This window comes from Ischnura elegans, chromosome 12 (genome assembly GCF_921293095.1).
Source record: "Ischnura elegans chromosome 12, ioIscEleg1.1, whole genome shotgun sequence".
Lineage (NCBI taxonomy): Eukaryota > Metazoa > Arthropoda > Insecta > Odonata > Coenagrionidae > Ischnura > Ischnura elegans.
The window spans coordinates 90,780,662-90,801,356 of record NC_060257.1 but is presented as its reverse complement, the minus strand read 5'-3'; the positions used below and the strand labels follow the sequence as shown (position 1 = coordinate 90,801,356).

General features: G+C 38.5%; 1 protein-coding gene across 1 annotated transcript in view; it reads right to left on the bottom strand.

Moving 5' to 3' along the window:
* LOC124168747 (diacylglycerol lipase-beta-like) overlaps positions 1-3,352 on the bottom strand; it is a 208,885-nt gene extending 205,533 nt beyond the window's left edge. The window contains exon 1 of the mRNA XM_046547014.1: positions 3,315-3,352. The gene's annotated coding sequence lies outside the window, so the exon portion shown is untranslated. The remainder of the gene's footprint in view (positions 1-3,314) is intronic.
* Between the last annotated feature and the right edge of the window lie 17,343 nt (positions 3,353-20,695).

Here is a 20,695-nt window from a genome sequence, read left to right as displayed (position 1 = left end):
AGCTGAAAGGCAGGCGAATCTGTTGTCCCCACAAAAATGAATCAATGTGAAAAACACCGAAGAAATTATGGTGAGCATTAAAGATACTTTACACACTTTAGATTGGAGTTCATACCTAATTTAATACCAGAAAACTATAAAGAGATCGGGAAAATCAAGGAGCCGTCCTTGTAACAATATGTATGATAGAAACTGTACTAATCTGCACAGAGGAAATGAGTGACAATAGGTTAGTTTCCTCCATCAAAGAAAACGAAATGCATTGATTGCGATTCCTTACCCACCATTCGTGTATTCATAATATACACATTATTTGGTTTTAGAAATCAAAGTTTAGACGAATGACAATGGTCAATTTTATCCTCATTTGAAAAAGACCAGATTGGCGCCCATGCGATTCCTCTCCACGTGACGTCACAGGGACCTAGTTTCTATACGAGTAGATAGGAGTTCTACATCGTCTGAGATTACCAATGCATGCATGAGGCACAGAGCTCAGGGAAACATCTCTCAATAATCACCTATTAAAACTGCCGATGGTCGGAAAGTTTCCTTCGTTTGATAGGGTAATAATAACAATACTTATTTAAGCTACCTGCTAGCAGGGTACTCTGCTACCTGCTAGCAGCCTGCGTCGTATCAGCGCTCAAAGCCTAGCCCCTAGGTCACCTCACAGGGCGACAGTTGGAACCAGAAATACGTCACAAAGAGTTTTCCAAGCATTCATACTTAGCCGTCGCGTTTTCGCGCGATTGAAATTTTTCACTTTTCGTTTAATCGCAAAAAATAGATATCGTCATTTAAAAATCTAAGAGCATGAAATGCATAATTCTCCAGGAGTAATAATCTTTCGATTTAGGCAATAAAAAAAATAGGAAACCACCCTATTCGTATGAATTGAAGGATGCGAGTTAATTAGAGGCAAGGGGTCGGAAGCAGAGAGAAGAGGAGTCGGAATCGAAGAAAATACTTGGGAGGAGGGAAGGGGGCAGAGAGAATTTTGTCTGCTCCTTTTCCGAGTTCCAGTATCTCCGGAAAAACTTTAAAGCCCTCCATAATGAAAAAATAAGCCAAGGAGGACATCAAACTACTCTCAGTTCACTTCGGCCCATTCGCAGGAGAAAAAAATTAGCCAGAAAAAAAACAGGCAAAGAAGTTCTTAGGATATAATCGCAGCATCGCGGAATGATATCACTCATTTGAAACGCAGAATGCAGCTCCGTGCACTTTTGCAGAGCGGAAATCCGCGCCCCCGAAATAGCACCACCCCCTTGTGGACTTAATGAGTTTTATTCGCACTGCAGAGAGGGGTTCGCACAAAAATCGCCACTTTGCCCGCCTTCGGAGTATTTCCTCCGCCCACTCAGACGCCGCCGTGGGAGCGGAAAGAGCTGTGATCTAAAAAAAAAACGGGAACTCGTGGAACTTTTGAAGAAATTCACAGAGGCAACTTCGCACTCTGTCGTGTCACCTGAGCTCCAAGTTCCATTACCAACTCAGTGTTCCCGAAGCTTATATTTTAAATGGAAATTAAAATATTAATCCACTACAGGTAGAGCCAAACTACCCTGCACACAAGAAATATTTATGCGCTTTACACAACAGCGTCAGAATAAAATTGTTAAACCACAATCATTTCATGATGAAATTTATAAATGGAATGAGTTTTTTTTTCGTTTTTAAATTCGAGATGGTCCTTTTTAGTAAACTGATTGAGATAATAATATACAAGTTGAAAATAAACTGCTGCTTAAAATGGAAAAATGAAAACGGAAAATAAACCATGCTGTAAGTAGCCAAAGAATTCTCCAATATATGTCAAGAGCTATTTTTTTCTAAAATTGTGCTACTTTCGCGATTTACCCTGTTCAGGCCTTGAATGCAAAAAATTCAACGGAATACTCATGAGAAAAGGCAATGGGATGGATCGATACTACCCTTTTGAGGTAAAATTGGGTATATCTAGAAATAAAAATATTTATTAAACGAATAATACTTGGAACAAAGGTCGGTCAAGAATAATGCAAATATCACCATGAGTATTTCACAAAATTCAAGGAATGGAAAAGATTTAATCTTCCAATTATTAATGTTTACAATAATCAAATGACACCCACATTTGTTTGTACAGATATCAGAAGAATATACAAATAAGCACCTGAGCAAAATATGCCAATAGTAAACTTCGGGAAAAGCAGGAAAAATAAGATAAGACTAACATTAACTAGGTTGTAATAAGGTTACGGATTTAGTTTCATAAAAGAGCCAAAAAGTAAACAATTCATGATTGGTTTGGATTTTATTTTTGGATTACCGCATCCAAACTACGTCTTATGGAAAGACAATCTTTAAATATATAATAACCCGCCAAAAATCAATTTTAAAAAATCTAGACAAATTTAGCAGTTTAAACTTCATTATCATCATTGGTCAACAATCCTAAGAATGCTTTGACGCAGCTCTCTATTCCACTTTCCTATCCGCTAACCTTTTCATAGCGACGTATTTCTTCCTTTTTACATTGTTTATATAACCTACCCTACGTAACTTACAATTTAAAATCACCGATGGCATTAAAATGGCATCCAAATTTTGTCCATAGGTTAAAACTGATAATAAAAATTTAGGGGAGACATATCGGAGAAAATTTCTCGAAAAATATCGAATCTTCACAGCAGCCGCCAAGTGACGAAAATAATGGTTGACGACAGGAAGAGAACATGCTAGCCATTCATTAAGGGGAACGGCCAGACTTTAATAAAAATACGACGAATGGACAGAGTAATTCGCAGAGTAAAGGTTAAAGATAAGCTAGAAACGGAGGGAGTTTAAAGATTAAATTGCCAAACGTTCGAATAGGAATACGCTCTATAAACGGGCAGAACCATAAAAAAGAGGTTAAGGGAACAAATGGGCCAGCCTTCCGACGAGGTCACATCAATGGGTCACCCGTTGTGAAGCACGCCGCTCGCGGCCACGACATTGACGCAGCAACCAGAGGCGCTGAAGTCTACGCGAAAAATAGCATTTTATAACCAAAATAATTGAGGATGCCCTCGAAATAATGAAGCGAAAATAATGCCAACAGAGGCCGAATTCATCATTATTGGCTTCCAGCCATCTTTGGAAAAAAGGGATTTCGCCCCACTCCTACCCTTCCAACCCCTGACGATCTAATTCATTGCCGCGCAAAAACAATTATCATTGCCCTGAGGAGATTTCCAGCAGCGCATACGAAGTATTGGCGGATATTTTAAACTGTGGCGCGGGTACACGCTAAAAAACATCGCTCGGACATTTTACAAATTTTTTACCTTTGAGAAATCCAACGGAGATCAGGAGAACGCCAACTGATGATCCTGTGGAGAAAAAAGGAAAAAAATAATTAAGTTTGAATACATGAGAGAATCATACGAAAAACACCGTTACAGTATTACAATCAATATAATCACTCGCAGGCAAGAACCCGCGAAGCAGTTATTCTATGGAAAATGTTTCTTTAACCACGAGAGCCTTTGATATAACATCTCTGCAATAAAATATTTAATAACATTCATTTTTATCCTGAAATGACTGAAGTGAATTAGATCATGTTCACGAAAAAACGAATTTAAATTGTAATTGCACATTTTGCAGTTTTCCAAAACTTCCATCCAGTGTCAATTTGAAAGTATTTATCTTTCGAATTCATGTAACTAAATCCAGAACTAAGTACGTACTTGAAGAAATATTTCTTGTAAAAGGAATACTTTTATCATTATTGGTGGATAAATTCACGTCAAAGAGGCTTTGTGAGCCCATCAAAATATTCAGCAGGGATCAAATGCATTACATCGTAAAAATTCAATGCGGTTTCAATAGAAAAAATGGGATAAGTTAACATAAATAATATATATAAATGAGCGCTTCTCAAATATCCATTAATGTAAAAGATTAAAATATCCGGTCATCAATACCGACGCCGAATTATTTTAAGAAAATTATTTCAAAAATTCACACACAGAAGTCGCGCCGAATCACGGAGAAACATTAAAGAGAAAAAATAGAAAGGACAAAATACAACATCGATATAAAAATGTACAAAAACCAGAGGTTAGAAGAAACATTTAATGTCCCGACGAATGGGGCGTGGCTTGCACGGTGAAATTTGAACACTAATAAATAAAATTGAGTGATAGAGTGAGGGACAGATGTGATAGTGAGTGATATCTCAATGACAACTTTAACGTCTCCACCTACAAACTACGGGTGACTATGAAGCGGTGAATAGTTTAATAACCATAAGCTGGACCACCGCAAGCTGGAATCAAAATTTAGACAACACCACGGGGAAGCATTGTAGTGGGTAGCTCATAATGTTCCAAGCGGGAATTTAATCCACTTCATCTGCACGGACACGAATATTTTGAGTTCTTCTTCTGCAACTGTATGGTCAGATATTTCTCTATGCTCTATTAGACCAGATTTTTCTCGTAAATTATGATTCTGATATTAATGATAATTAAATAATATGGACGCTGCAAACGCAGGAAAAAAAATAAAATAACTGGAACTTCTTTTCGCATGGAAAGTCAACATCGTTAGTTATATAATTCTAGAGGCCAGCATTTTCCCCACAATTACTTCAAATGGAATCCTGCCACTAGTCCCAACAAAACATTGCAATAATAATGACTTGATGTAAATAATAAAGTTAATTGTGGATAATAACAATTTTAAATATTATACACCCACAAACAATTACCACAATTACTTGATCTACTCAAGAGCTTGTATTGAGAAAGAAGTCAGAGTAGGAAAAAAGTTACGTCTTAAAGGAAATTACGCGTAGTCTTTGCGGTGCTGCTTTTATTGTAAATTCAAAGAAATGGTTTTTTTTCACTCAAACTCTGCCTTGAGAATGCAGTAGGTAGCGGCTATATGCGATGAAACTCTTTCATGTTTTCTAGTAATAATTGCATTAAATTCCGTCTTAGATTATTCTAATGCTTTAACCAGCGCATAAAATTTTAAATGAAATAAAATTGGCTCATACAATGAGGTGCACGACATGAAATAAAGTATGCTGAACCTATTGAACTGTTTGAATCCTATTGAAATAGGCGCATTTCGCCTCGCGTAGGCCTAATAAATTAAATTGAGGGAGTTGGGTTAGGTGGCCCGGTTTGTGCACTCGGAAGCTACGACTCTCAAGATATGTGCTGCCACTCACAGCTCTTTGAAAAAGGTTTACTAAAATCGAGACTCGCGTCATCTGTACTCCTAATTTCTGTACTCCATACACATTCGAGAGGATGCCTGTTTGTCTGTTCGCTATTGATTTCCATAAGGCTGCAGGGATTGCTACCAAAGTTATTACACAAGTGTATCTCATGCTCTAAACGCCTAGAGTGCTACTTTTGTTAGGGTCTGATGCGTTCTTCGCACCATTATCTCATAACAGTTTATTATGTTACGTCATACAACTTCTATAGTTGGCCTTCCTGCCGGGTAGACACTCCTCTTGACCCGATAAGTGGAAAAACTGAAGTCTTATTCTTCACTTAACCAGAATGACGTCCTCAGGCTTTTCCTGGCATTCATACTTAGCCGTCGCGTTTTCGCGCGATTGAAATTTTTCACTTTTCATTTAATTGCGAAAAATAGATATCGTCATTTAAAAATCTAAAAGTGTGGAATGCGTACTCCAGGAGTAATAACCTTTCGATTTAGGCAATAAAAAATAATAGGAAACTACCCCATTCCTCTGCCTCAGCTTGTCTAATAATTGAGCAGGTCAGGAGCATAAAATATTTAGCAGTAGCATTTGATAAATACTTGAAATGGCATCACCATATAACTGATTTAGTAAGAGTCTTACGGTATTATGTATTGAAGCTTTATTTTATTCGACATGAGAGTCCTTACTATTTTCAAGTAATATTGTACAACGCTTTGATTGGCACTAAGTTAGGTTACGGTTTGATATGTTGGGGTGGGGCCCGCAAAACGACATTGAACCAGCAGTGGTACTTCAAAAACATTTATTTAGAATAATAGGAGGGAACACTCAAAATTAAAAATTGGTTTTTGTTATTTAAAACCAAAAAGATATGAATAAAAACATACACGCCAAATTTTAGAGCCCAAATTCTATTTTTAACCGAGATAAGTAGCTTTGAAAGACCGCTAGGAGCTTCGGCCACGCCCACGGCGCGAAACGTATTTCTATTGGCTGACGCCGCGTGACGTGTGAACCTCATGAATGTCGCGAGAGTAATGCTTGAACAAGCTGTAGACACACTGCGTTCGTAGAAATAGTGGCCAAAAGTTTATCGCCATGGCGATACGCAATGCTAATTTTGTTCTGGCAGATACCAGAAGTGTACTGACATTATTAACAGGGAATCTGGACAATTGTTTGTCTCAAAGAGAATCATTTCATTGAAATGAAACTTCTTAAGATGAAATGGTTACACTTTTGAAAGAGACAGTAATCACGGCAATTATCGTGGATGTTATAATCTGTGGACTTACCATCATAAAATCCTTTACTTATTACTGGTTTTTAGTTTCCGGATGTAAATTGTGAAATAAATGAACAAATGTGCTTAGGTATAGGTAGCTGTTTTCTTGCCCTCTGAAGGGAGGAAATTCGGGGTTCTCTCCATTTTTTTTAGGATTAGCATTCAAATTTCGTTGGAACAGCATCTTTTTAAAGCACAGGTCTCGCTTTGGTCCACCCATGTTCCTGGTAAATGTTCAAGTCAGTTTCGCACTATGAAAAATGGTAAACAATTGTCATCAAAATGAAAGAGTAACTCAGAGATGGGGATTTTTACATGAAAATATCCGTAAGTTCACTTATATTTACACCAGAGTTACACATACAGTCACTTTCAAAATTTTAGGACAAAGTTTGTAGCACCACTTCTGCTTCTCAAGGAAATTTAGTATCCTATACTCCTTTCGTAGTTATCTGGTGCGCTACGCTGACATTCCGCTTGTGATTATATACGTGCACACAATATACGTGCGGACTGTCTCTCATAATTTTTTCAGCTCCTTTTCCTATTTTTTAACATGTTTTTTATAATCGCAATTTCGCTGTAATTGATATTATGCTTTTATTATAGCCGATGCGAATTTTTAAAAATTCTGGCGTCAGCATTAACGTACAGTTTGAAGTCTGGCGAAAGGAGTCACACATTATAATTTATTATTTGTCAATTTTCTTTTTCGATTAATGATAGTTCAAACTATTTCATTCAGTAAGTATTTTCCTCCGGTTTCTCTGTTTTGTAGTAAGATTTGCAAAGTTATCCGTGTTTATTATTTGCTATTTGTTCTTCTATTTATAGACATGGCTTCACCGGGAGTCAAATGTGCTTATTTCTGTTTATTGTGAGTAATTCGATATCTTAGTGTTCCTGAAGTACAAATTTGAGATCATCATGTATTAGTTTGTACTATTTGACACATCACCAGGTTAGAGTCGAAGACCCTTTCCGTTGCAGTGGTTGGCTTTTAATGCGCAAGATAGAAACAAAGAGTGAAAACTCGGGAAAATATGCAGTAAATGCACACGAAATAATCATTATATCCAACATAAATTGAATCAGAATGATATATTTGCAATTAAAAAGTAAAATTTCCCGTTGAGTGCGTATATATTTGAGCACATACGAAATGTTTGCGATGTGTGGTCAAAGACAACAAAAGGAGTAATGGAAACTTTGAGAAGCAGAAGAGATTTACATTAAAATGGCCCTCACACATTCTATAACAGCCTATTTCTGAAGGAATATGCAGTCTCCGTGCAGCGTCGCGACCACCTCCTTTCCCGATCTGGGTCGTTTGGCACCATAAAAAATACATTTCTGGCGTTTAACGAGAGGTAGATTCACATCTCGGCACACAACAATATACATAAGGTTTATTCCCACTCTTTTAAAATTCTCCGTTTTATCCAGTATTTACTTATACTCGAATTAACGTACACGAAAACGCTCTCCTTATGCAAGCAATGTAGATATCATGAGGTTCACATGTCACCAAACATGAAAGAGAGAAATACGTTTTTGGCGCGGAATTCAAGTTGAAACTTCAAACTGCTCTAGGGGCGAAATTATTCTGCGCTCAATGATAAAATTTGGTGAGAGCGTTTCTTACACCCATTGCTTTATAAATCAGACAAAATATTTGGTATTTTAATTTTTTATAAATAATTAATATATTAATAATTAAAGTTTTTTTTGCGATTTAGTAGTTTTACAGCAATTTCTGGAACCGAGCATGGTTATAACTTAAGTAGGAATGTTAATTTTCTAGTTCCTAAGCCTAATCTTTCTTTATTTAAAAGATCGTTTCTTTATTTGGGGACAAAGATTTTTAATAAATTACCTTGTTCGACCAAAGAGTTAAAGAGTATAAATAACTTTTGTAAAAAGGCCAAAAATTGGTTTTTAGGCCATGATAATATAAATGTTCTTTTTTGATGTGTTTGTGAATAATATACATATTATTACATATTATTTTATATTTTTGTGAAAGGAGGAAAAAGAAATTTATTTTGTTCTGTCCATATATTATACTTTGTTCTTGTTTATTGTAAGTTAGTGTCACATATATGTTTCATAATGATAATGTTTCAAAAAATTATATAAACTTTCTTTTCGTTTTCTGGCCTGCCTTGACTTTAATTTTCAAGATGGTAGCTTCCATGATGGTTTTTTATTTTAACCATTAAAGCTACCTAAGCCTCCATTCTGTTGTTAAAAAAAGTGTACATTCAAGGTTGGAGTGATAAATTCATTCATTCATTCAAAAGAGACAGATCTAGCAGTAGTTATACGTCATAAGGGAATTGATACACTAAAGAGTTTCCCAAGACATGGAATCTTGAATCTTGAAATATGTCACTTGGAAGCTAATTCGATCTGTCAGCGTCTAAATGGTCCATTCAAGGGCAGTCACCTTTAATTCTCTCTTCGAACACCATGGAATTACGTGAGAGCTACTAATATGCAGGCAATGCATAATGCACGCATATAAAAAAAGCCTCAGTGTTGGAATGACTTGCTCAATAATTAAGCATAAAATCCAGAAATAGGGAAGCGAAGGAAGCTGCTCCCAATCGAGGACAGCGGCTTTCGCTTTTAAATTTCACCGCTGATCTGAATTCCATTATTGGAAGAGCCGTTTCAATGATAAGGATAAAGGATAGCCGTCCTCTTCAAGCTCTTTTCATGACTCGCTATTTCTATCGCCTCCTTTATCAGCCGAGGGAATTTTTTTTTTCGCTGGCGATGGTTTTATCCTTTAAGCTATCCTTCAGCTTCATTATTCAAACGGCTCTTCCAAAAATGGAATTCAAATCAACGGGAGCCTTACTAGCCTTATATATACAAAGGATTTCAGCTCTACTGTCGTCCGCAAAATATGAGTCAACGTGGAATGAACCCGAAAAACAATCACTAGCGTAAGATAATGTTGATGAAGAAAAATTTTCCTCCACCCTCGTAGCAATAAGAATGGCGAAATCGCGTCGCGTTCAGAGGCTTCTACGGCCAGCCTCCAACTCGAGTTTTGAAGGGGAGAAATTCCCTCGTTAAAGCTGAAGGCAAACAATGGCCATCCACCTATCCTTTTGGTCCACCCAAATTGAGGTCTCCGAATCCCACGCGAATATATATTGCCCCGCGAAAACATCTGCAAGGACGTGAGCCCGACGAAACTTTCTATCCGCTAGACGGGAGCGCCATCGCCACAGATGCGTCTGGCGAGGGAAGCTTCTGCTGGAAAGGTTTAACAGGTGAAAACGAACTGAGAACATACCTCAATAAGTCATTGGTTTTTAAAAAATTGTCATATATTTAAGAATCAATTTTAAATCCACTTTTGAATTCCAGCTCAAAAGAAGGAAATATTCCGCTCTCCCTTGGCCCAAGGACTCACGTCAATTTTTTACAGGCATAAGACTGTATGAGGTCAACAGCTGTAGAGTTTCCATCCGGATGAGATCCTCCATCTCCGTATTTGCCGACGTTTCCATGAATGACTTATTCATCGTTATCATGGTCTTTTGCGCTGGCATTGCGTTGTCATTTGGTTCTAATCTGCACTGAAGTTTTTAAGTCGATAATTAATCAGGGAAAGGATTCAATTTGAGCAGCAATATTTTTCCTTAAGGACGAAAAAAAGCAAGCAATCAGAAAATAAAGTAAATTAATAAAAACTAGGCAATATCTGCCAAATTCAATCATACGATCTTCCTGCCTTAATGAATAACTGAGGTTGATTCGTGGATAGGCAATGTCAGTCGATAGCGTCAAAATTTCATTGTAAACCCTCTATATATTTATCTCTAGATCACATTATGATCACAGTCCCGGGCACCACTTTTACCACCGAAGGAGTCGAACATTTTTTTTAGATGGCCTCTGCATCTGTTTTCACCCTCCGCATTTAAACAAATTCACAAAGTCACCATTCGCGCCGCTGACGACCACAGTGACCCGGCTTTCGCGGGGAAATACACTGTATTTAGGACTCTCAACCGATATTTATATTCATGATGATGTAATCTAGCCAAGTCATGACTTTTCTATGCTATTCCTTTCGCTTTAAATCAACTATGTGGTAAATGTTGAGAATAAATGGATCGCTCTGCCTTCTACGACGCGTTGCGGACATTTTTGAAAACCAATTAAAATTCATCCGAAGTGGAAGCAGCATAAATCACTCATGGGAATGGGTTGGTGCCTCCACTAGGTACTCCCTTGATCTAAACATAAAAACACTGCGACATGGAATTGGGAGAGGTTGTAAAATGATCTAAAGTGCATCTGGTGAATTGATTCATGTCCCGAAAGCTGTTGACTTAAAAAATTTCACCTGCGAGAGTGAAAATTCTGCTAAGAAAAATCATGTCCCTTGACCTAGTTACCACGAAATTCCCCGAACTTGGAGCCATTTGCGGTAACTTATGAATATATTTGAGAGTCCAAATCATTATATGGCGAAATGATTTTCCGTCTATGGAATTTAATTGCACATCGTACACACTTGTTGATGACTCCACTTCCAACAAAGAGCAGTTATTACCACCAATTTAACAAAAGGGAACAATTCAGCTCTTAAGAAGTTTGGATTCGGCATTTCAATCGTGACGCTATGCGCACCATCTTGTGGAAAACTAGGTAAGTCTTACTAGAAAAGTTCACCGACAAATCCTCTAAGCCTAGCAAAAGTACACAATGAAAAAATTCCAAGGCTGCTTGAATATTTAAAGAATTAAGTATCGTAAATATGGACCCACACCATTTACTGTAGGATTGATGTTGGCTAGAATGTTGACTTCCCAACCCCTATATTCCTCGTTCAAACCCCGTCGGGGGCGGAGTTTTTTTCTAAGGCTCATCGCAACCCGCTTCAATACTTTGTGGAGGATATCTGCATTTAGTGTAGCTCCCCGCCCGCCAGATGGTGCGTTAAATCAATCCTCGGCGCCCTTCGGTATATCCGACGCCGGGTTTCTCTCAAGCCTTCATTCCCTGTCCGTCGTTCATGGCGCAAATGATCTTGAGTATTAGTCGCATTTAATGCCGCGATAGGGTGGTTTCCTATTATTTTTTTTATTGCCTAAATCGAAAGATTATTACTCCTGGCGTACGCATTTCACGCTCTTAGATCGTTGAATGACGATATCTATTTTTCGCGATTAAACGGAAAGTGAAAATTTTCAAGCGCGCGAAAACACGACGGCTAAGTAGGAATACTGGGAAAAGTCCGAGTGACGTATTTATGGTTCTAGCTGTCGGCGTGTGAGGTGACCTTGAGGCGAGGCTTGTGCGCTGATACGACGCAGGCTGCTAGCAGGTAGCTGAGTACCCTGCTAGCAGGTAGCTGAGTACCCTGCTAGCAGGTAGCGCTTGGCTTAAATAAGGATTATTATTCCCCTATAAAACGAAGGAAACTTTCCGAACTTAGTTAATTTTAATGGGTGATTATTGAGAGATGTTTCCCTGAGCTCTGTGCCTCGTGCATGCATTGGTAATCTCAGTCAATGTAAAATTCCTATCTACTCGTATAGAAACTAGGTCCCTGTGACGTCACGTGGAGTGGCATCGCATGGGCGCCAATCTGGCCTTTTTCAAATGAGGTTAAAATTGACCATTGCCATTCGTCTAAACTGGGATTTCTAAAACCAAATAATTTGTTTATTATGAATACACTCATGGTGGGTAAGGAATCGCAATCAATGCATTTCGTTTTCTCTGATAAAGGAAACTACCCTATTGCCAATTTATACCATAATTATCATCAATTACCAATGGCAATCTACAGTAGACATCAATAGACTGACGAGAAGCGTTTGAGAGTCGTTACTAATTGAGTATGTTTTTCCGTCCTTTCCACAAAGCTATACCACTAAAACGAATTAGGATTGATCTCATTGTCTCCAATGGGTACAAAATCAATGAAAAGCAAGGTAGATATTCATCTACTCTAGTACTCTGCCTGTCACCGCTGCGGTATTTGGCAGGCGGTGACCAATGGTTTACCAAAAAGATAAGAAAAAAAAATCGCCATACTCCCAAGATTCGATCCTGGGATTGCTTCAATATTATAAATTACTACAATTTATGGTGCATCCGAGCCAGTAATACAAATATTATCTGACGAATGTAGTGGCTAATGTTGCCTCTAAACAACTCGAACTAGTGTCACAATGGATTGTCATCTGGCTTCGACCTTTTCTGAACATTTCAAATCAAAGCCCATCGGGAAGTGGGATGAAATTAAGTGGGGCACATTTTTCTCGCAAGGGGAAACAAACGAAAAAGGGTATGAGGATGTGATTCAATGCAAGTAATAAAAGATGGTAGGATGAGAAAATTTGCAGCAGAAAGATAAAAAGAATAAATAGCTTTGCAGTGTACATCGTAATCATCCCTAACAACCAAGAACGAGATAACGAGATATACAAAACCAAAACATAGCCACAATAAGAATCGACCTTGGCAGGATCTGTGGACAAACCAGTTTCTTACCTTGACTAACAGGTTTTGCAACGATCGGATACATCCAGACAGCCAAAAAACAGTGGCGCAGACGCAAAGACGATGGGTAAAGTGCCAGCGACTGGATAATTTCACAAACTGCAAAACTAGGGATGGACGGATCCAGGATTTTTTCGGATCCGGATTCGGATCGGATCCTTGATTTTTGGAGCCGGATCTTTTGAATCGGATATATTCGGATCCAAATGCATTTTCAAATTCCTGCTATTAAACGAAATAATTATTCAAGTATATTCTGGGTCATACAATAAAAGGAATGCTTTTTTGATTTTTAGGCACATTTTAACATTTTTATTAATTAAAAATCATTTTTATAGGCTTTCAAGTTGTTTTTTTATAAACGCCTTTTTTGCATACTCAGGACCTAAAGCGCTACGCTTGGGTTTGGAAATGAAAATAGGAAAAATCTTCGGATAAACTACTCACCAGTGGCGTAGCGAGAGGGGTAAGCCCGGGGGGTCCGGACCCCCAGAAATATAAAAATACAATTATGGCTTTCTGGCGGGGGGTATCCGAAAAAGCAAGGTAAGAAAGTACTCGGCATTTAAGGATCGGGGAAATTATGGACATAAGTGAATAAGTGTCACGATGGTAGACGAAATAGAAGTAGTATGGGTACGCGCATGATGGGGAATGGAATATAAAATAAATCCCGATGAAAATGTTGCAGCAAATCACAGAGGGCGGAGGCAACGGAGAAGCAGGCCAAGGAAAAGCCGGAATATATGGGATGCAGGGAACGGCTGAAAGAAAGAGAATTGGACGAAGAGAGGATATGGAGGCATAGCGATTGAGATTCGGAAGGACGTCAAAAACAGATACAGAATATACGTTGCTTCAAATAAAGTACTTACGTAAAAATTTGAATTTCAATTGCGTGCAACATAACGGTTTTATGTTGAGCAAAACACAATTTTTAATAGAATCAATGGATTATGTGACACATTACATGTACTTCTGCCACAAGTAACGGGCATAACACAATAGTAAACTGCGTGATATGCGTTGAAATATGAAAACGGAGACTAAAACTGCTTGGTTCACACAGTCGAGATAGCAGTGATGTCAGGTTAAGCGTCATGAAAATTTCCTTATCTCCGCAGTATAGCCCACAGTCATTAGCGCCATGCATTGGCGATTTTAACCAACCATCAAGTATGTCAATTTTGTCCTCGGCATAGAAACCTCACGCCAAACTCATGTCGGCAAGAAGTCTATTTAACGCAGAGTTCCGATATTTATACTGAATATTGAATTGAATGAATGAATTTATTACTCCAACCTTGAATGTACTCTTATTTTAACAACACAAAATTAATGGAGCTTTAGGTAGCTTCAATGGTAAAAATAAAAAACCAGCATGGAAGCTACTATCTTCAAAATTAAATTCTAGGCAGGCCAGAAAGCGAAAAGAAAGTATATATAATTTTTTGAAACATTATCATTACGAAACATATATGTGACAATAACTTACAATAAACAAGAACAAAGTATAATATATGGACAGAACAAAATAAATTTCTTTTTCCTCCTTTTACAAAAATATAAAATTATATATAATAATATGTATATTATTCACAAACACATCAAAAAAGAACATTTATATTATCATGGGATAAAAACCAGTTTGGCCTTTTTACAAAATTTATTCATACTCTTTAACTCTTTGATCGAACAAGGCAATTTATTAAAAATCTTGGGCCCCAAATAAAGAAACGATCTTTTAAATAAAGAAAGATTAGGCTTAGGAACTAGAAAATTAACATTCCTACGTAAGTTATAACCATGCTCAGGTCCAGAAATTGCTGTAAAACTACCACTTCGCAAAAAAAATAACTTCAAAGTTTTATAAACAAACATGTACCTTAATGGCAACAACTCAAGACTAACAACTAGGGGGTAAGAAGATTCAAAACGATTTTTATTGGCAATTATTCTAATTAACTTTTTTTGAAGTACCACTGCAGGGTTCAATGTCGTTTTGTGGACCCCACCCCAACATAAACCGTAACTTAACTTAGTGCCAACCAAAGCGTTGCACAATATTACTTGAAAATAGTATGGGCACTTATGTCGAATGAAATAAAGCTTCGATACATAATATCGTAAGACTCTTACTAAATCATTTATATGGTAATGCCATTTCAAGTATTTATCAAATATTACTCCTAAATATTTTATGCTGCTGACCTGCTCAATTATTAGACAACTGCAGTTCTGCTTTAGGCAGTCTACATTATGGTAATATAATTTAAGATTGATTGCATAGCAGTTGCTAGGATCAAAAAACATAAATGTGGTTTTTTCACTTAGTCCAAGCCCATTATAATCAAACCATAGGATAGAGTTACAAGCTACAAAAAGTGACACCTGAGGTAAATAAGACATACAAATTGCAAGTCACAATGATGGCCGGTCATAAAAATACGTATTATCGACAGCGTGAGGGAGGAGAAGGGATAAACTATCGCCTGACATTAAGATGCAGCAAAAATAAGGAGAACCATTACGAGAAGAACGATAAAAACTCATAGGAAGGCTCGACGTCATAAAGCAAGATACATACGCATGAAGCTAAGAAAGAGCAAACAAAGCCATCACTATGAATCTTTATTATATTAGGTGGTCATCCACCGCTGAGTTCATTTGCTCCATGTGGGAAGGTAAGGTACGGATGTGTGGAGAGAAACCCGGCGAAGCCACTAGCCTGCTCTACGAATTGACTGCTGCATTTGACATGCCTTCCACAAAGCACACAGGCGGAGATGTAGAAGCCACTGAAAATTCTCCGCCGCCGCCGGGATTTGAACCCAGAACCACAGGGTGGGAAGACAACATTCTAGCGCTCACACCAACATGAACTCCGTCACCAATAACATAAATTACCGCAGCTAATGACGTAATTTTAAATGGAGTTACCGGCTTTCTGAAAGGAAACGAAGTCGATTTAAGCATTTTGGAAAAAAAAAGTAATTTCAATAGCCAAATTAGGATTGATATAGAGATAAATTTCAGCAAATTAAACGCAATTTCATTCCTTCAGAACGGATGGAATGAAGTGCTTTTAACACGAGATGATGGAAATTTAGTGATATGCACTCAGTAATGAAGCCAACGAAGAATAAATTAACAAAAAATCCCGCCAATTTCGTATTAAGTACTGCCAAGAACGCATTAACAGTGGATTTATCAAGGAAATAATCTCATAAATTCCATGGCTTGCCCCCACCTAGATCATGGCTCGTTCAATGGTATTAGGCTCAACTATGAGGAAGTTAGTACACGAAAATGAAAAGGAGACTTTGCTGATTTCCACTGATTTAGTATCAAGTACTTGATAATGACCTCTACGGTTCGAAACATGCCGTACGGACGAAATAAATGAGTGGAAATCAAAGAATTCTCCATTTCATTTTCGTAGGCCATGGCTTGCCTCCCCCTAGTTATGACCCTGAGCACGCCCTTGTTACGATTCCTTCTGGATTGGAGCTGATTGAAGTTCTTTTCATACGCGGTGAGATAAATTAGTATTCCAGTAATTTCCTAATTTCCAGACTAAACTCTCCACAAGACTTTCCGCATAAGTCCACAAAAGACGCTTTTGGGGGTCGGGTGAGGCTTCCATCCACTTGGGATATTCACACATCCAGTTTGGAAACGCAGCAACGGGAAATGTAAAAGAAGTAGATTTTAAATGGTAAAAAATGAAATTTAGAAAATAAACGGGAAAAAGAGAATATTGAGCTTGCTCCTAAGCATTATGCACTTGTCCGCTCAAGGTGAGGTCCGTTTGCGGGAAGTATTTCGGGTGAAAAGTAGAAGAGAGGTTTTTTTTCGTTCTCGTCAGGCCACGCCTTGAATATGCTGCTAGCATATGGGATCCAGCGCAGAAAGACCTAATCCGTAAATTTCATAAAATTAAAAAAAAGCTGCGTGCTTCATAAAAAAAACTACTACGGGTGGTACGAAAACACTGATTTTAAACGAATTATTATCAATAACGGACACTTAGGGGCAGATATTTTATGGAAGTAACTAAGTGTCTGTTATTGATAATATGTAGCCCTTCCACCACGTACAAGCTTCGAGTTTCGATATTAATAAACGAATAAGCCAGGGGGCCGCTAGAGACTCGGAGGCTGTGCGCAGGGCTTAGATTGCTTGAGCAATAATTAATAGGTATTTTTCAAATCGATACGGAGAACATCACCTCACAATCAGAAACTAGCTGTATTTATTGTTCCGATCAAACCGATTAAATATGATGGTATATTTCGGCAAATGTATAGGTAAAGGTTCTAGTTTTCTCCAATAAATACTAGGTGGTGTGACCATTTTCTTTTCTTTGTTGACTGGTTGTCCTAACACCCACTGCATCACACAAATTGAGGTGGCTTTTAAGGTTTAAGTAGAGGTAATGAGACTCTTTAAAGGCTTAGACATAGCGGTTGTGACAGTAATTTGATCAAACATGTTTGGCATATCACATACACGCATATGATCTACATATAAGAGACCTTTGCCAAGTTTTTGCGAATTAGATTTGAGCATAAAATAGCACTCTCCAATCGCAGACATCTCCGGAATATGCCGTGAAAAATAACACCGACGCGGATTCCGTTCGAAGAGGAAAGTTTTCAGATAGGTTTGTGGATACGTCCCATTTCGAGCGGTGGAAATTTTCCGTGGGCGACGCGCGAGCCAAAATTTCCCCGAGGGCCTTCTCCCCGAGGGAACTGCCCTCATTGGTGGCCACGGGAACTACGGACTGGCTTGCCTCCGCCGAAAGCTGCACCAGAAACTTGCAATTGCCTCACACGTCGGCGCCGCCCAACTCTCAGCGAACGAACCATGCGGAAAACTTAAATTAGTACATCGAGCGACTTTTCATGTACACGTCAACGGCTAGGCAATAAATCACGGCCAGGCTAGACCACAAAATCCAATTATTTACTGCATCTTTTTCCACAGAAACCAAAAGTAAATTAACACACGACGACAAAAGGTAATGGAAGTCCCTGTGTTCGATTCCGTTGCATATATAATTTTAGATACGTAACTCATCAACTATACACATTTTCGTCTTCTTTCGGTATCAGTGAATATTCAGTCGCTTAGAAATCAAACCTCGGACTCAAATAAGTCGCACTGACTTGGACAGGAATAACCATCAGACCGTATATTGAAGGCTACACAAAAACTTTTATGTAAATTCAAGAGCAGTTCATTATCCTACAAATAAAACCATATCTTAAGATCGTCAATTTACTACGATAGATCATATCATAAAAATAAAATAAGAGATATACCTGTAGATTGTACAACGGACAGATTTAGAATTTCCTTTTTCCGCACTCGTTACGAGACTATGACGTCAGTAATAGGACTTCCAAATGCGTGACTTCTATCTATTTGGCGTAATGAAAATTCAAGAAAACTTTGTAATATCATTTAAATATTTAATGTATGACCATTGGTTTCGACGTGGCTCGTCATCGTCTGGTACCTACTGATGCATAGAAGTCATCTTCACCTCGAAACCAAGGTAGCGCATCAAACATTGCTGTGGATTTACAAAGTGTTTTTTTTTACTTTTTATTATGGTATTATAGCTTACTAACTTATTCCTTCATTAATGCATGTTTTTTAATTTTCCTAATATTTCTAATATCATGTTTTTTTATATCATAGCTTCATGGGCAGATTCCCTTCAACAATAAGATATAGTGTATGATGAATCCAATATAGCGTACGTGACATGTGGAACATGTTAGTGGAAGTATATTTTAATCCTCCGTTGCATGTTGCCATTGTTCACCCCTTGCCGAACACCTAGGTGGAATGCAGGGAAATAATTAGACGTAGAGCAGTAGGATTCCCACCCCGTGAGCCTGGGTTTGATACTCGACGAATCTTTCAGTGATTGCTCTATCCATACTTGAGTGGTTTGTGCAAGGCATTTCGAGTACAGCACACTCTCCGTCGTATGGGACGTTAGGCCGCGGTCCCCTTAGCGCATTTGTTCAGACCAGGGTAATGCCGACGCCGGGTTTCTCTCCAGCCTCCCCTCGCTTCCTTTTTCTCGTGGCTTAAAAAAACCTTTGCTGTCAGTTGTCGCCTCCAAATACCGCACCATTTAATGACTGTATTTCATTTTGGCCTAGTTACACAGTCATCCAGATTTCATGCGGCCGTTAGAGACTTTCCAGGTGACTTTCGTGATTTCCGTAAACAATTTTCTATTCGCTCCTCCTCCACTGCGATTGCACAATCAACATCACTAAGAGCAGAAAGTAATCTAGCCGTGAGGGATTCACACACAGACGGCAATCAAATCTAGAACTTTGGGATTCGAATCAAGGACCCCAGCGTCATACTTAGTAGATAGTATGAGCGCATAAAGTGAGAAAAATTCATCTGACCGCCAAAGATATTAAGATGGCGCGTCACGCCCTTTCAAGCGGTGCTGTTTTGTCATTCTTTCTAAGAATCACTCGTTTAAGAGCTGCGATATCACCTTCATAATCATCCCTGTATGTCAACAATCCTAAGAATGCTTTGATGCAGCTCTCCATTCCTCCCTTCCATTCAAAAGCCTTTTCACAGCGCCGTCTTTCTTCTCTTTTACATCCTTTATAACCCTTTGTCATATTTTAACTCATTCGGGGCCGTCCCTTGCCCTTATTCCCTTCTACCTGTCCTTCAATGATTGTTTTCATCAGGCCATCATGCCTCTAATTAACCAAATTAGTCTGGGAGCCATTAAAAACACCGAGATTGCGCGCTAGGATTATATTGCTTGAACAATTGAGAATACATACTTATCTTTAAGAGCGACACGGAGAACATAATATTAGAGCCCCTCTATATTTCCGGGTCCGACAGAAGCGATAAATTAAGAGAGATGTTTTGCCGAACGGATAGATATGGGAATTCGTTTTCCCCCGAACCATAAAGAACTTCAATAGATGCTCGTCGTTTTTTTTATAGCATTTGCTTTTTGTATATAAGGGCTGGTGTCATATCACCCACTGCCATTTTAGGCGGGTTGCGGCTTTTGGTGTGGGAAATGTGGCTAACTAAGTTGTCTCGTCTCCTGCCGTAGGTAACTTCTCATTCTTCCGAGCGTGAAATTATCAGCGTGCATATGCAGAATATGATAGTAACGGTGCGATAGCCTAGTGTGCAGAGCGGTTGGATGCTGATTGAAGTTTCCTGCGCTTAAAACCCGAGTGAAAACTTCAGGTGTAGCCGGACATACAGTCCTCAAAGGGCGAGGTGGCTCAAGGAAAGGAACACGAATATTCCAAGAGAGAATTCTCATGTCGGCCTCTAAATATTTTGTCCCCCACCGTGCATTCAAATGGGTTTACAAAAGTCGCCTCTGATGGACAAATTGATCCGAGTTTCACGAGGAAATGAGGTATAAACAGGGGTGTAAACCGAAATTAATACTATACAGGAAGATGTGATCTACCAACTTCATAGCTGTTCAATGCTAATCCTTGAAATTGCAAACATTTTATTGCACAATATCGGAAAAAATTGGATCGCATTGCATTCATCACCGCGCCGCGGATACACTTGTAAACCGATTAAAATACGACCGAAGTGGCAACAGAACTCAGCCT